The sequence below is a fragment of the Marmota monax genome, unplaced genomic scaffold, assembly GCF_021218885.2.
Source record: "Marmota monax isolate L192 unplaced genomic scaffold, Marmota_monax_Labrador192_F-V1.1 WCK01_AAM20220418_F8-fsc00193, whole genome shotgun sequence".
Lineage (NCBI taxonomy): Eukaryota > Metazoa > Chordata > Mammalia > Rodentia > Sciuridae > Marmota > Marmota monax.
In genome coordinates, this window is record NW_026695203.1 from 4,935,979 (window position 1) to 4,951,723 (window position 15,745).

At 45.8% G+C, this 15,745-nt stretch overlaps 1 pseudogene; it reads left to right on the plus strand.

Annotated features, from left to right (window-relative positions):
- The first annotated feature begins 434 nt into the window (after positions 1 to 434).
- On the plus strand, positions 435 to 1,364 carry LOC124083230 (aldose reductase-related protein 2-like; annotated as a pseudogene).
- The last annotated feature ends 14,381 nt before the right edge of the window (positions 1,365 to 15,745 follow it).

Genomic DNA, 15,745 nt, shown 5'->3' on the forward strand with positions numbered 1-15,745 from the left:
GCAGGCTACTCAGGGGTAAACCCATCTGAGCAGGGAAGGCTCTTTCTCTCTTTCCCTATCCTTCCCCTTTCCTTCCTAAGCTGTGACTAGGCCACTTGTTTCACACTATTTTTTTAGCATTTGTATATCTGTATCAAGGCTAAAATATCTGCCTGCCAGGTTCCTAGTGAAAAGGAATCCTGAGGGGGAGGGGAGAAAGACAAGGAATCCTAGGAATATTGCTCCTCAATTGCACAGCACTTCAGATATTACAAAGCATTTTCATATTCAAACATTATCTCTTTTGAGTCTCAAGACCACTCAGTGGTCTACTCAGGAAATTGAATCTGAAGAAACTGAGAATCAGAGGTTACTGTCTAACTTGGTCAAGACCCCCTGGTTAGGAATAAAACTAGGACAGTTGACATCTATCTGTTCTCATTGATGCACCGACGATGGACACCTTTGTGGATCTTAGCACCAAAGCCAAGATGTCCATTTTGGGTCTGGGCTCCTTAAAGTCTATCCTAGGCAAAGTCAAAGAGGTCATGAAGGTGGCCATTGATGCAGGATACCACTGCACAGAGTGGCTACATCTGTCAAAATGAGAACAGGGAGAAAGAAGCCATGCAAGAGGAGGCTGGAAGCAAGAGGACCTCTTCTTGGTCAGCAACTGGGGTGCACCTTCTTCAAAAGAAGGCTTCGTGAGGAAGCCTTTGGAAGACCCTCGAGGATCTGAAACTGGACTGTATGGACATCTATCTTATTCATGAGTCACAAGGATTTCAGCCTGGGAAGGAGTTATTTCTCCAAGACTCTGAAGGCAAGAGCATCACCAGTAAATCAACACCCCTGGATCCGGTGAGGCCCTGGAGGAAGGAGCTGGTGGACGAGGGTGGGGAAAGTCCTTGGTGTCTCCAGCTTCAACCATTCCAGATTGAGAGGATCTTGAACAAGTCTGGACTCAAATAAAAGCCAGTGATTAATCAGGTGGAGTGTTGCCCATGTCTCACCCAGGAGGAGTGGATCCGGGACTGCTCTTCAAGGGTACCAGTGTCAACAACCTACAGCCCTTCATGTTCTCCAGATAGACATCGGGCCAAGCCAGAGGACTCTTCACAAGGGAGGACCCCATGATTAAGGAGATTGCTGCAAAGCACAAAACATCCCCGGCCCAGGTTCTGATCTGGTTCCAGATCCAGAGGAATGTGGTGGTGATTCCTGAGTCTCTGACACCAGCAAGTACTGTCAAGAACTTCCAGATCTTTGATTTCATACTGAGTGATGAAGAGATGGTGGCCAAACCCAGCTTTCACAGAAATCCGAGGTCCTGCGTCCTGCTGCTCAGGCTCATTTGGGAGACTGTCCCTTCAATGCCATACTGAAGCTGAATCTTCTAAGATGGCCTGGTGGAGAATCTCTCTTCACTTAAGTGGAACTTACTCCCCTGAGGACCATTTTGGCCAAGTGAAATCATACTACGCCTGTCAGGGTTCTAGGTCAGAATCTAGGCAAGGTTTAAAAACATTCTTTATTGGTGCATTATAATTATACATAATGGAGTTCATTATGCCTTAATCAAACATGCATGTAACATAATTTGCTCCAGCCCCTCCCCCTGCCCCAGGCAAGGTTTTATTGAGATCCATATGTTGAACCAGGAGAAGACTCTCTCAGGGAAGTCTAGCTCCAAGAAGAAATGACTATTTCTTCCACTTACTTGATCTGACCAAATGTTAAACACAGGAACTCTGCTAACACTGAGGATGCAAAGATAGAATGAAAAATAATAAAAGTTAATAAAATAAAACTAAACTTGTAGATCTTCCATACAATTTCAAGTCTTAAAATTGCTCTTCTTGGCTTTTCTTCCAAGTAACTTTTTCGGTCCTCTTTTGGAACATGACAGGAAGGAAGCAGGATCATGGAGACTAATAGCAAACTGCAGCATGCTTTCCAAACCTTTAGCCTGTCCCTTGCTTAGAGCTGCTGACCTTTCATTGTTAATGAAGGGCTATGAGGAGAAGGTTCCTGGCTTGTTGTTTATTGCTGCTGTATTGTTTAACACATATTTGAGTGTTTATAATGGGTTGATACTATTCAGAACATCCACTGACACTCCTTGGCTTCTATCTTATTGCGGTGTTTATAACAGCATGGGTGAACCGAAAGTCACATCAATCCTACAATTATTTACCATTTGCTTGTAGAGTGTTCTTTGTTATTACACAAGAATTTGGGTCTATCTGAAATTTGGGAAATATCTATTTGGTGAAATTTAGAAACATCTTGATATTTCAACTAAAACAAAGAACTAACATGGGGGAGGACTCCCACGGGAAGACAGAGTACTGCCCAATTTCCCAGAATTTTTGCCACTGCTCACTCCTTGTGCTTCCCTGTCCCTGCAGGGAGAGACATGGCTAGTCACCCTAACACAAACACTTCTAGCACACCAAGATGGCTTTCTCCCATGGTGTCCTTGGGGGCTGACCCAGCAGTTAAGACTTTTTCAAGAGAAAGAGGGGCTGGGATTGTGGCTCAGAGGTACAGCGCTCGCCTAGCATGCGTGAGGTACTAGATTCGATCCTCAGCACCACATAATATAAAATAAAGACATTGTGTCCACCTATAACTAAAAGATAAATATTAAAAAAAGAGAGAGAAAGAAATCTCAAACTTTCGTCTGCTTCTGGCTACTGCTATGACATAAAAAAAAAAAATAGGAATTCAATGGAGATGACAATACCCGGAACAACTGTAAAGGATTATGATTTGGAGCCTCCTTTACTTTTTTCAAATGTATGCTCATCGCTATAATATCTATTTAGCTTTCACAAAATTGATGGCTACTATTGTCAAAAATTTCCCAAGTGCTATGCTATGAACTACCCCCTCTGTAATAGGACTTGGGAAGAAAAAAGGAGGTTAGGGACATTTTGTTTTTATTTTATACCTTGAAAATATTCTAATTTGTATGCATGCATTGCTTTTGTAAGTAAGTTTTTGTTTGTTTGTTTTGTGGTGCTGGGAATTGAACCCAGGAACTTATGAATGCTAGGCAAGCACTCCATCACTGAGCTACATCCCAGCCCATAATTAAGGTTTTTTAATTAAAATAGAAAAACTTCAGTGGTAAGGCACCCCCTTGTGCCCCCCAGTACAAGGAAAAACAAAGCAAAACAAACAAACAAACAAACCCAATCACTTCCCTATTGTTCAATATCTGGAACAAATAATCTTAACTTTAAGGTGTTAGCTATTATGCTATGTTGTTATAGTAGAGTTTTTTGTTTTTTTTTTGGAAATAAGAACTACTTCCAGCTGATATTTTATAATCAAGAATTGTCAAGAATCAGCTGCTTTGTGTGTGTGTGGAGCTGGGGGTGGAAATCTGGACCTCAGGCACCCTGGGCAAGTGCTCTGCCACTGAGCACAGCCCCAACCCCAGCATCAGATCTTAAATCAAGCACAGATCCAAAATGAAGTAAGCTTCTTGGACTAGTCCAGAACTTTCTGACTCTATAGCTATGGATTACAGAATAATGCCTGTATTTTTGGAACTGGGGATGGAATCCAGGGGTGCTTCACCCACTGAGCTACACAGCCAGTGCCTCCATCTTTTTTTTCTTTTTATTTTTTTGTGGCACTGAGGGTTGAGCCCAGGCTTTTGTGCATGCGAGGCAAGCACCCTACCAACTGAGCTATAGCCCCAGTCCTGTGGTCAGCTTCTTTTGCTGGTTTTATTTTTATTAGAGAATTATACTCAGTAGCTGGTCCATCCTGACTGCATGGAATCTGACCCCCTCCGCTTCATCCCCTGTTCATCACCCTCCCCCACTCCCCTCATTCATTTATCCAGCCTAGATTGGAGCTTCACACACACACACACACACACACACACACACACACACACCCCTACCTCTGCTGAGAGCCACAGCTGAGTCGGAATGATGCATGGCATTTGTGCCAGAAGGAGTGGTTGAGAGGTGATGCCAGGGAGCCATTGAGATGATGCTGGTTATGTTAAGCTGTGTATTCAATTGTATATTAGACCCCTGCTGTCCGCCTTGGCCCGATACTTTGGAGTTCTCGCGGGGATTCCTGGAAAGTTCGCATTGGTTGGGGAAGTGCCGGAGGAGGGATTTCTGTTGGTGGTTCCTGGAAGGGCCGCGTGGGTGGGTGGGTGGCGTTTGGATAATAAAGGAGTTCCTGTTTTGAACCTAGGTGTGCCTCGTGGCAGCTCAGTTATTTTGTGCCCAGCCAGACTGCAGCATATCTCTGGTGAAATCCCCCCCTTCTATTTACATATGGATATAACTTGAAAGTGTCAAGTTCATTTCCTGTTTCCTCCCCTTCCCCGTCCCCCTCCCCGTCCCCCTCCCTCCCTCTCAATCTCCTTCCACACTTACCTTCTCCATATGTTTATCACACCTGATCCCCTTCCCACCAACCTCTTTCCTTTACTTTGCTCCACCTTCCACATATGAGAGAAAACATTGGACCTTGACTTTCTGAGTCTAGCTTATGGCACTCAGCATGATGCTTTCCATTTCCATCGATTTACTGGAAAAATGCCATGATCTCATTCTTCCTCTATGGCTGGGTAAAACTCCATTGTGTATATTTACCACATTTTCTCGATCCATTCATCTATTGACAGGTATCTGGGCAGATTATATAATTGGGCTATGGTGATGCTATAAATATTGAGACGCCTCGAGCCTCCCTCCCCTTTTTAAAAATTGGAAACAAGGTCTTGATAAGTTGTTGAGGCTGGAATTTGCGATCCTCCTGCCTCAGCCTCCCAGTCACTGGGATTGTATAGGGTGTGCTGCTGCAGTGGCTATAGAATATCAGTTTACATGTTAACTGGAATCTCCTTCCTAGTTTACAGTACTTCTTTGCTTCCCCCCATTAAGGGAATATCTATAAATTTATCAATAAATTTGCAGTAGTCTAAAGAAGAAAATCCTCAGGATCATTTCAAAAACTTCAGAAAAAAACTTTTGATAAAATTAAACATCCAGGGCTGGGGCTGTAGCTCAGTGGCAGAGCACTTGCCTAGCACATGTGAGGCACTGGGTTTGATCCTGAGCAGCACATAAAAACAAATAAATAAAGTAAGGTATTGTGTCCATCTACGACTAAAACAAATATTAAAAAGATTAAACGTCTATTTATGATAAGACGTTATTAGGGCATTAAGAGTAGAAAGGTGCTTCCTCAGCCGGTGATGATGCCTTCCTTCAGGACAGAGAGCACGACAGTTCAATGTTAGGTCGGTGGCAGCGACTTGGTGGCGACTTAGTGGCAACTTAGAACAAAGCAGCCCGCGTTGCTTTGAACATCAATCAGATGCCCACGGAAACGCCTGTCAATCAGCCAGATCTCCTGACTAATGCCTGTCAATCAACAAGACCCCCTGGCCAATCCTGGAGTTCAGCCAACTCCCCTGACCAACTCCAAGGGGGCAAGGGACCCTAGAGACACCTTTTCCTGTCCCAAGCCCTTCCCTTCCTGCTGTAAACCCCATAAAAGTCCAGTCCAGTTGAGCTTCCACGCGGTTTCTCCTTAGACCCTTCCCCTGTCCCCTCTGTGGGTCTGATCGAGTTCCGCCGGGGAGTGATATCTCAATAAAGCCTGTTCAGCGGCCCTTTTAAATCTGCCATCTTTGGTTGCTGCCTGCCCAGCCTGATCTGACATTCTTTGCCTTGGTCACCTCCTGCGTGGGGCCTATGATGGAGACCACAGCCAATACACCAAGAGACAGAAGAGTAAGAAGAGAAGGCGGCAACAGCCAGTGGTTGAGATGATACAACTGCCCCTGCCAAGAGTCCAACAAGATCAACAGGGTGAGGACCGGTGACGCCAGGCCAGCTTACGAGACCCATGAACATCCACACCAGCATGGTCAACAGAGGACAGAAGCCAACAGTAGCTCAAGCAGAGGAGGTGTGACCAGGAGGCCACCACAGAGGCAGAAGAGCTGCAGAGGGCACCCACAAGGGCCCTTGGAAGGAGCTGCAGGGGCCTGCCGCTGGTCACCTTCTCCAGGCAAGCAGAAGAGACCCTGGGGGCTCAGCTGAGGCAGTGCTGGAGGGAGGGTGCCCTTGTGAGCAGGAGGGGTCAGGGAGCTGCTGCGGGAAGCCTGGAGCGCTGGGCATGTGCGTTGGGAGGGCTCTGGAAACATCTCACTCATGATATTCAGTCCGGGCTTTTACTGCTCTGTGTTTTTTTTTTTTTTTTTCTTTTGGCTTTGGGTTTCTGATCCCCAGGCTGGCCTGTAACTTTGAGGCCCAAGTGGCCCTCCTATTGATATACCTAGCCTAGTTCTCTCATTAGATCAGAAGCCAGCTTGTCACAAGTTATGAAGGATTCATTTCTGTTTTCTGTAAAAATATCAGGATGTCTGTATGGCCTGGCCATTAGTTGATGTTGTAAAGCTGATTGGAATGCCTGCCCGTGCCCTGAACTCACCCATGTCCGGTTTTCCCTGACCAGATAACAACCCTTTCCTAAACCTTAGTGACGCCTCATAAATTCTGGCCTTCCCTGGCCAGATAACCACCCTCTCTGAGTCTCTAAGATCTCCATAAATTCTGATGCCGGGGCCAGCAAATATGTAAACTTGTGTTATGCTCCTCAGAGTGTTGTTATCTGTAACCCCCCTTTGTGTAACTTTTTGGACTATAAAACTGGGCCGCAAAGAAGCCTCGCCGCTGTCCTTGGCTCCCACGATTTTGATGGGCAAGGCAGCCCGGCCGGTTGAAATAATAAGCTTGCTTTAATTTGATTTTAATTGGAGTCAGTGGTCTTTTCTTGCATCGTGGTCTAACACTATCTCAGCCTCTTGAATAGCCAGGACTACAGATGCCTGCCACTGTGCTTGGCTGTGGTGATTCCTTATTAAATGCCAAACTCTGTGAACTTTACTTTCTCAGTACCAGATATTCCTGTATCTTAGAAAATATTCTTGAGCTCTGTTCTGGGACACAGCTGAGTTACTTGGGAACAGTCCGATCCTTTGGAGGCTTATCAGATGAGAGCAGAGCAGCCCTGCATCTCAGGCTGGTTTCCCTCCATTCCTGAGGCAGTCATTTTCTGGGGATAGCTGGTCTTTCCACCAGTCAGTGAGACAAAATCCTAAAATGAAGCCAGACGAGATGGCGCACACCTATAATTCCAGGAGCTTGGGAGGCTGAGACAGGAGGATTGCGAGTTCAAAGTCAGCCTCAGCAATGGCGAGGCACTAAGCAACTCAGTGAGACCCTGTCTCTAAATAAAATACAGATTAGGGCTGGGGAGGCGGCTCAGTGGTCGAGTGGCCCTGAGTTCAAACCCTGGTACAAAAAAACCAAAAAAATCCTAAAATGAGGAGCATCATGTACCCAGAAAAGGGAGACTGAGATAGGAGGATCAATCAAGTCTGGGAAATCAGAGTGATGCAACATCGTGTCTCAAACAACAACAACAAAAAGAATTACCAGGTGTGCAAAGATCAGGGGAAAAAATGGTCAAAGGTGAGGAAAAACTACCAATCTTAATAATATTAAGTTTAGTAGATAAAGCATATTAAAACAGTGATCATAATAATATTCTATGTTCAGAAAGAAAACGAAAGCACATTAGGAGAGACATAAGGAATAAATGGACAAGGAGGACATAAAGAAGGCTGGAGGCTGGGTGCAGTGGCACAGGCTTGTCATCCAGCTACTCAGGAGGCTGGGGCACGAGGACTGCAAGTTTGAGGCCAGCCTTGGCAATTTGGCAAATTAGCAAGACCCTGTCTCAAAATAAAAAAATAAAAAGGGGTGGGGATATGGCTCAGTGGTAAAGTGGCCAATTTAAGTGGGTTTAATCCCCAGTTCCAAAAGGAAGGGAAAAAAAAGAGCTGGAGATATAGATCAGGGACGACACCTGCCTAGCATGTGCGAGGCACTGGGTTCAGTTCCTAATCTCTCTCCCTCCCTCCCTCCCTCCCTCTCCCTTTCCCTCCCCCTCCCCCCCACACATACACACTCACACAAAGAGAATATTGAAATGGAACATAGGCAAAAAGTATGATGTTTAAGTTGAAAAACACACTGGAGGGAATAAACAGATTGGACGGTGGGAAGAAAAGATCGGCTCAGTGGCAGAGCACTTGCTTAGCCTGTGTGAGGCCCTGGGTTTGATCCTTAGCACCAAACCCTCCCCCAACATAAACCAATTAACTAAAAAGATCAGTGAACCTGAAGATACATCAATAAAAACTATCCAGAATGAAACACAAAGAGAAAAAAATCTTTAACAAAGCGGACAGAACACCAGTGGACAACAGGAGTCCATGAAGGGAGGGGAATGAGGAGAGCAGGGGACAAAGGTGGTGAAGAGATCATGGCAGAAATCTTCTGAATTTGATGAAAGCTAAAACCCCCAATCCAAGAAGCTGCATGGCCTCCAGGCAGAAGAAACAGAAACCTGCACTAAGGTGTCCATCTGGTGTGGCCAGAGGAGGGGCCGCTGACGGCGCCGTGGGTCAGAAGGCGAGCGCTTTGTGCTCTGTGTTGAACTAGCAGGGTGCATCCTGATGGAAGAGGAGCTTACGCATCTCTGGTACGTTGTGGAGGACACACGTGTTCTTCGACCTTCCTAGTTTTTACTGCAGAAGAGGAAGACAATAGTCTGTTTCCTGTTAGTAGAAATGCTAACTTGTGGAGATGATAAATGAAGGCAATGGAAATACACAGTGGTGAGGTTGGGCAGCCCTGTGGCTGTTCCTGGCACGGTGGCAGGTATTTGTATGTGGGGAGAAGTCCAGGGACTTCGCCTGGTCGTGGAAACAACAAGCTCAGCTCCTCCTGCAGCTGGTTTGCACGGCTTCTGGAACGTCTTTACAGGGGAGGCAGGCCCTTTGTCTCTGGCCCTCATCAGCGTGTGGAGAGCAGGCTTGGACCACTGCTGCCAACTTGGTGAGCTCGAGGACCTGATAGAAGTCCCAACCACCACGGAGCACCCCGCCCACCCCGCCCACCCCATCAGCCTAGAGCTGTCCAGCTCAGAGGAGGGCCTCAGGCCTGAGTCTAAGCAACTCCATTTTAAAACTCCACTTTGAAACCTGCAGTCTCACCAGGCACACCTATGGAGCCCTCCAGTGTGGCCCTCAGACACAAACAAGTCCCTTCTCCCCACCTGACAAGCTCAGAGTGAAGTCTCTGCCTTGTTGTCCTTGCCTGGATAAGGGGGAAAGGCTTGAAAATCAGGGTGGGGACCACCAGACCAGATGCTTTAACCCAGGGGCAAATGACATCACCGAGAAATCCGGTAGCAGCTGATAGGGATTGAAAGGGTGGTCACTGCTCTCCAACTCTACAGCAGCCTCTTGACCCTGGTGAGAGCCACGACTTCTCCTTATGACCCTCTCCTCAACCGGCCATCAGCTCCACCCCGGGAGAAGCCTGCCTTGGTTCCTGACCTGATCACTTCAGTCTGAGTGAGTGTGCATCTGCTGGACTTAGAGCCTAAGGCTTGAGACTTTGAAATCTAGCGCTTAAGCTTAGCCCGCAGAGGGAATGTCTGTCATGAGCCTGTCATGATTAAGTGTGTTTGCAGTGCTTAGAATTAATCTAGAATTGTTTGCTGTGAATTGATTATGTCTATTGCAGTGCCAGCATTAAGGATTGTCATTTTCTTGATTAAGCACCATAAAGTGGAGCACAAGCCTTGCATGTGTGAGGCACTGGGTTTGATCCTTAGCACCACATAAAAATAAATAAAGGTATTGTGTCCGTCTACAACTAAAAAATATTTTTTAAAAAAAGAACCTATAAAGTGAAATTGTATTGAGTGATTTGAGTGAATAAAGCATTAAAGGGCAGAAGCGCGTGGACATTCTTTATTTCTCCCCCTCGACTGTATAAGTAGCACCTTTTGCCCATCGCCACACCTGCCTGGGGTTTTACTTAAGGGACAAGTGAGCAGATTCTTTTTCTTTCTCTTTTTAGTTGACAGCTATTTTTTTTCCCCAAAGAAATTTCTCTTTTATTATTATTTAGACAGAAGCATGCAAATAGTCTTAGGATCTACTTAGGAGCCTTCTCCAGTCCTCTACTACGGGCTACTTTCCTCTTTTCAGGAACTAAGCAAAGTATTCTGGTAGATATCTTAAGCCAGTGCTTGGGGGCATTTTTATCACTTGCAGCAGAATCTAATCTTTATTTATTTTTGGTACTGGGGATTGAACCCAGGAGCACTCTACCACTGAACTACAACTTCAGCTTCCTCCCCCTTTTTTTAAAAATTGTGAGACACTCTTGCTAAATTGCCCAAACTGACCTGTCGCAGCCTCCAGGGTCTCTGGGATTACAGGCGTGGGCTACCACACCCAGCTGAACCCATCTTTATTTTAAGACAAATGATGTCATTTCTGTTTCCTAGCGTCATTGAGTGGCGAGGCTTGGATTTCAACAAGATCTGTTTTTTTCTGTAAACCCTTGTTGCTTTCAGTAAATTACCATTAATGTTTAGAAAAAAACAGCAGTTGTACAGTGTTAAAGAATTTGCAAAGGATATTAAAGCAAGATATCAACAGCCACTGAGAGTTCTAACTGAAGCTCTAAAGATGAATACATATAGAAGACCATCTAAAGATTTAGGACATTTAAAAAGGAATATCTCCCTATTGTCATGTATGTAAGAAATAAATAAATAAATTTTTAAAAAGGAATATTTCCATTGGAATAGTGACATAAACTCAATTTTAAAAAAACAACAAACAAACAGAAAATGTAGAGGAAAGCACCCCAGGGACCAATATTTTAATTTCAGGAGTGTTCTTATTCTTTGTGACCTGACATGTACCCCGCTCCCCAAACACACACAGTTTTAGTGACAAGGGTTACACAAATTCCAGGTTTACAGTGGAAGCCAAAAAAAGCCCCACTCTAGGATTAGGGATGTGGCTCAGTGGTACAGCACCTCCCTACCAAGGCCCTGGTTCAATTCCCAGTACCAAAAAAAAAAGAGAGAGAGAGAGAGAGAGAGGGAGGGGGAGGGGGAGTAGAGAGAGGAGAGGGAGGGAGGATGGATGGAAGAAAGAAGGAAAGAAGAAAGAATTCTGACTCTAATAACTGATGTACCTTTCCACCTCTAGGAAAGCAGAAGTTTAATGGCAGCCAGGGTCATGGAGCAGGGAGTGCAAGTTAGCTTCCTCTAGTGCATGGGGCTGATGGCCTGCCGGAGTGTGGGTTGCCAGGCGCGGGGTTGAGGATTCTGGAGCCTCCCCAGCTGAGCGTGGGTGGGAGAAGAGGCTGTGCGTGCAGCTCTTGGCCAGTGCTGTGCGAGGCATGTTAGTTGAGGCTTTAAAAATGTAAACTTTTACCTTTCGTTCTCTACCCACGGCATTATTATTACTGTTTGGTACTGGGGATTGAACTCAGGGCCGCTTAACCACTGAGCCATATCCCCAGCCCTTTTTCTTTTTTTCTCTTGAGACAGGGCTTGGCTAAATTGCTCAGGACCTTGATGAATTGCTCAGGTTGGCCCCAAGCTTGAAATCCTCCTGCCTCAGCCTCCCTAGTTGCTGGGATTACAGGCATGCACCACCATGCCCAGTCTATTCACAGGATTATGATCCCACTTGAAATTTCTTCTTTTACTATAACATCGTATATTAATGGAATATTTAACCTATATAGGAATTCAGTTACTTTTTCGTGTTTAATGTATAACCATAAGAATGAAATACTAGGCCAACCCAGAGGGCTCATCTCTAGCATGTGATCCTCAGCTGTCCAGGGCATTGACTTCTGAGACAAAGAGCCAGGCATGGTGGTGAACACCTGTAATCCCAACAGTCTGGGACACAGATGTGGGAGGATCCCAAATCTGAGACCAGCCTCTGCAACTTAGTGAGGCCCTAAGCAACTTAGTGAGATCCTGTCTTAATAAAAAATAAAAAGGGCTGGGATGTAGCTCAGTGGTAAAGTGTCTCTGGGTTCAATCCCTAGTACCCTCTCCCCAAATTAATATAAAGTAGTTGTCCCTTGGTGTCTGTGGGGGATTGGTGCTAGACACTGATACCAAAACCTTATATAAGACAGCACCGATCTGAGAATGCCCTGAGTTATCTCTAGATCACTTCTAACACCTAATGTAATGCAAATGCTGTGCAAATGGTCCTACTGCACCATTCAGAGAACAATAATACCAAAAATGTCTGTATATGGCTGTACATATACACACGACCCTCTGACCCCATAGTACTTTGAACGGTTGGTTGAATGCTCTTATGTGAAACCTGTGGGCAAGAGGCCCACTGTGTTCTCCCCTCTTCTGTGGACTATTTAATGTAACTGTACTAGGGATGCCCCTGGGGAGGGAGTGCATAAGTGCCTGGGGTCCCTGCCCTGCCGTTCAACATTCACTCATGGAGGGGGGCTTCCTGACAGCTGTCAGACCAAGGAACCATGCCCTGCAGCTGGGCAGGAAGGCTACCACCCAACATCTGGCAGACAGGTGACCTGCCAAGGCATCTCAGTGCCCAAACACAGGCCCTGAAGGGAGTGAGGAATGGCCAAGGTCACTTCCTTGCCTGGTGTGGGGAGGGGCAGCCCAGTGGGGCCCTGGGGGAAGGGGACAGGAATGGTGGGACCAGGAAGTGTGCTTCACCATCAAGAGGGGTTTCATGGACAAATCAGAAATTCAAAGATACAGCTATTAAGAATTTTAAGAAAGGACTGCAGATCACCATACCCAAGCTTGGTTCCCTTTTGAGCACAGGGACTTTATATCACTGGATGGACTGCAGGTCCCCCAAACCAGCCTGGTCTGAGACTTGTAGGATTTCCTTATTTGATCTTTACAATAAGCCTGTAAAGGTGGGTATTACTACAGCTTCCCTCGGTTTACAAATAAAGACGTTGAGGCACTGAGGGAACAAGTGGTCTAACCGCGATTGCTGGGGTCAACCAGGCTGTCTGACCCATGCCAGAACTCTTAACTCTGCTGCAGTTACCTCTTTTAAAAGAATATGGGCCGCACAGAGAAGTTCAGAATAAAGAGCCCAGTGTTCACGGTCCCTGCGAGCCCGTCTGGCTTAGAGACTCACTTTCCCCCTTTCTCCTGCACCATCTGGCTGGTCCTTTCCCAGGGCACAGTAGGCATTGGCTCGGAGGCCCGCGACTTGCCCATGGGGTTAGCTAAAGCAGGTAGAGCTGGTTTGGAGCCCCCCTCTCCCCAGCCACCTCCATAATTAGCTCAGGGACATACTGAGTCCCTCCTGGGGTTTTATAGCCTGGCATCAAATGAAGGACCCGATGATTTGAGTTGAGGGAAGACTTCATGAGCAGGTGCAGGATGCCAGCCAGGACATGGGGTAACCTTCTAGAACTTTCCTATAGTCCTTTGCAATGCTCATACTTCCTAGCTCTCTTCAGGTTCATTTCACTCAAACTGGGCAAGGTTTCTTTCTTTCTTTCTTTCTTTCTTTCTTTCTTTCTTTCTTTCTTTCTCTTTCTTTATTTCTTTTATTTTCTCTCTCTCTCCTTCCTTCCTTCCTTCCTTCCTTCCTTCCTTCCTTCCTTCCTTCCTTCCTTCCTTCCTTCCTTCCTTCCATCCTTCCCAGGGGCACTTTACCTCTGAGCTACATCCACAGCCCTTTTTATTTTTTTTTATTTTGAGACAGGGTCTCAATAAACTGCTTGGAGCTTTGCTGAGTTGCCAAGGCTGGCTTCGAAATTGCCGTCCTCCTGTCTCAGCTTCTCAAGCCATTGGGATTCCAGGTGTTCGCCGCTATGTCCAGCAGCAGGCAGGATCTTTGAAAATACAATCCCCAAAGAATTGTGGACTCCCCTAACCATCCCTGAATTTCCATAGTCACTGCAGTTGCCACTGAGAAGTAATTAGAAAATAGCTCCAAGGGTGTGGCCATGAGCACTGGGGTGGGGGGTAAATGCCTAGTGGAATACAAGGCCTTGGGCTGCCTCTGCGGTGTGGGCACGGCACACCGCCAGAGCACTCCCAGACTCCCAGAAGCCCTGCTTGCAAAGTTCCTGAAATTGTGACAGTCTGCTTTTGCAGGCTGGTAAAAGCCAATCTGGCCATAGCTCTTCTATCAAGTGCTCTATGTGATGGTCTTAATTGTCATAATGATTCAGGACAAAGGGAAGGAGCTACCATACAGTGATAGTTTCTTTGCAGTTGAACAAATGAAATCTCTGACACAAAATATTTTGCTGCAGGTCCCAAGGAAAGACCGAGGCTTTAGATAAGAATGACCCTAACCAGTGCCCAGCCCATATCATGTCACATGAATGTGGTTTGTACTTGGAAGACATTTACTACCAGAGAGGCCACATCTTTAGGAAGGCAAGACATTGAGAACAAGAAGCAGTCATGACTGAATACGTGAATGGTGTGATTGAAAGGTGCCAAGTTCCCCTGGGCAAGGATCCAGCCTCCAGGACCCTCTGAGCATACTCCAGGAAGTAGCTGAAGAATATGTAAGACAGGCCCCAAGGAACTTCCTTCCTGTCCCCTACCTGCCCTGCCCTACCCTACATGAGCCTGCCACCAAAATTCCACCCATGGCCTGGCCCTGCCCACCAAAAGGGCCCACCCAAAGTAACGCCTCCCTTGACCTGGCTCTGCTAAGGCCCTATGAAACCCAGACCCTCGTGGTGGCCCGCTGCCATTTTCCCCCGAAGATGTACCCCTCGGTGCTGAATAAAGCATCGCTGGTCCATGAGGTCTGCCTCCATTTTCTTTTTCTTTTTGTATTCTCTTTCATGTGCTTTCAGTAGCTATGTAGAGGATGGAGTAAAGAACACTGTAGAAAATGTACTGGCCCGTAGGAAGGGTCGACTTGCCCCTCCTTTGCATTAAAATCCCATATGCCTGTTCACTGGCTTTCTCTTTGAGTTTTCCTGCTGTGCCCCTCCCCCAACACCATTATTCCCACCTTTACCATCTTTGCTGGAATTATTCTGTGATCCTCAGAGGACGGAGCTTACCTTACTCAGATCTGGTCCCACCAACTCTTGGGAGTGGTTCCCACTAGGACGACATCTCTACCAGGTCTTTCTCCCTGGTTTGGAAGTGGGTGGAGGGACTCAGTTACTCAATTCATTCTGCTAGATTCCTCTGTCTCCAGCAGAGTTCCCTGGTTCCTCCTTCCTCTCCGTAGGCTAGGTGTGTGTGTGTGGGGGGGTGGCGCGGGGGCACTTTCTCACCAAACTGCTTGGGTGGAGCTATGTTGAAACTAGAAGTGAGATGAAGAAAGTTTGAAAATGTAAAACAAGGAAAATGCACATAAATAAAAACTCATTAAATAACATTTATTTTAAATGTGTACAACATTCTTGTTGGCACTTAAAAATAGAACGATGAAGGATGATTTGGTGGGAGTTATTGTTTGGGAAAAAAATCAATTTAACATCACTATGCTTTCAATTTCTGCTGCCAAGAAAGCTCATGCTGTATCTTCTAATTCAAACATAAGTGTCTCCAGAAACCTTTGGATCTCATATTACAAAGCCCCATCTGTCTTACCCTCTCAAAATTAGCATTTTAGCTTAATTCACTTATAAATTTTCTTACATTAGCTTGATTCCCCCTCCCATTTGTTATCTCAAATCATAACTGGCATCTTTTAGATCTGGATTCAATTCAGAAAATAATTTTTAGCTGTTTTAAATCCTTTTAGTAGTAAGCAGGGTATAAATAAATAAAATTTAAAGCATAATGATGCAAATATATATGCACAAGAATGTTTATTGAAATATTG